Genomic DNA, 1,432 nt, shown 5'->3' with positions numbered 1-1,432 from the left:
ACCTCTTATTTTTGCTTATTCTGTTGGAGTCTCTGAGGATATGGAACTTTAGGTTGATATGGACAACTTTCTGATGAGGAAAATTTGTATAATAAAGTGTTAGCTGCTCAAAATTTACTAGTTTAGGGTCTACCTCATCAGATTTTTTAGCATCTGGTTGTTTTGGCGTAGGAACTTTCCTCCCTTTCAGTAGGCTTATCTTCAACCACAACTCCTTAGGTTCCAAAATCTTACCACTTCGTAATGCAACTACCTCGTAATGTTCCTTACCCAGATTTCTTAGATATTTTGTATCACTTGGTAAGGCTCCTTGTGGCCTACTACAAACTCAGTAGCTAACTGACCCATCTGGTTCTCCAAATTTTTCAGCATTGCTGCTTGACTTCGGATCAAGGCGTCATTTTTCACCATGTATGCCTTCAACAAATCTTCCAAACTATTTGATAATTCAACTTGAGGTGGTTTTAGAGCTTGTTGGTTAAACCCTTGGGATTGATTGAGTCTATGCTACATATGAGTGTTCAGTTCATTTCATTGGTTACTACAGGAAAAGTTTGGATGATTCCACCATGATGGATTGCAAAAGTTGGACATGGTCCTTGTCCACTTCTATTTTGATATTGATTCCTTACATAACACACAAATTTGGGGTTTGAAGGGCAATTCTCAAAAGAATGACCATCCCCAAATACACACAGGAAACATCATATTGACTCGGTGATTGAGCTACAAAATTATTTAAACCATTAGTGGTAAACTATTTTAACATTGAAGAAATAGAATATACATGAGCAGAGAGTGAAGTTAGTGCGTCCACTTCATACATTCCAGCTACTCATCTTTTAAAAACTGTTCGATTTGTCGGTCATTGGTAATTTTTGCTAGCGATCCTTTTGATGATATCGCAAACCTCGTTATAAGACTTAGACAAAATTGCATCGTTCGTAAAAGAATCTACCATTAATCTTGCATGTGCGTTGAGACCATTATAAAATGTTTCCAATTGGATACAATGAAGAATCCCATTATGAGAACACTTTCGAATGAATTCTTTGAATCTTTCCCACGCCTCGTATAAGGACTCATCATTTAATTGTTGAAAAGTAGTTATCTAATTTCGCAATTTTGTGTTCTTGCTCGGTGGAAAATACTTTACCAAAAACCTTTCTGGTAATTCTTGCCAAGTAGATATTGAACTTGGTGGCAATGAATTTAGCCATGCTCGTGTTCGATCTCAAAATGAGTACGAAAACAGTTTCAAACTCAGTATGTCTTTAGTCACACAAGTTATCTTGAACAAATCACTCACCTCCATGAATAATCGAAGGTGCAAGTGTAGATCTTCTGTAGGCATACCACTGAACTGGCCCACCGTTTCGAGCATTTGAAACATCACTAGCTTCAAATCAAATTGGGGTGCCTCGATATCTGG

At 37.3% G+C, this 1,432-nt stretch overlaps 1 non-coding gene across 1 annotated transcript; it reads left to right on the top strand.

The window, feature by feature from the left end:
- Nucleotides 1-1,019: 1,019 nt before the first annotated feature.
- Nucleotides 1,020-1,126, top strand: LOC121207874 (small nucleolar RNA R71). Its single transcript, XR_005902984.1, has one exon. It is a non-coding gene; the product is annotated as a small nucleolar RNA R71 (small nucleolar RNA).
- Nucleotides 1,127-1,432: the final 306 nt, after the last annotated feature.

Source organism: Gossypium hirsutum, chromosome A01, assembly GCF_007990345.1.
Source record: "Gossypium hirsutum isolate 1008001.06 chromosome A01, Gossypium_hirsutum_v2.1, whole genome shotgun sequence".
Lineage (NCBI taxonomy): Eukaryota > Viridiplantae > Streptophyta > Magnoliopsida > Malvales > Malvaceae > Gossypium > Gossypium hirsutum.
Note: the sequence above shows the minus strand (reverse complement) of the source record. Positions and strands in the feature narration are given on the sequence as shown.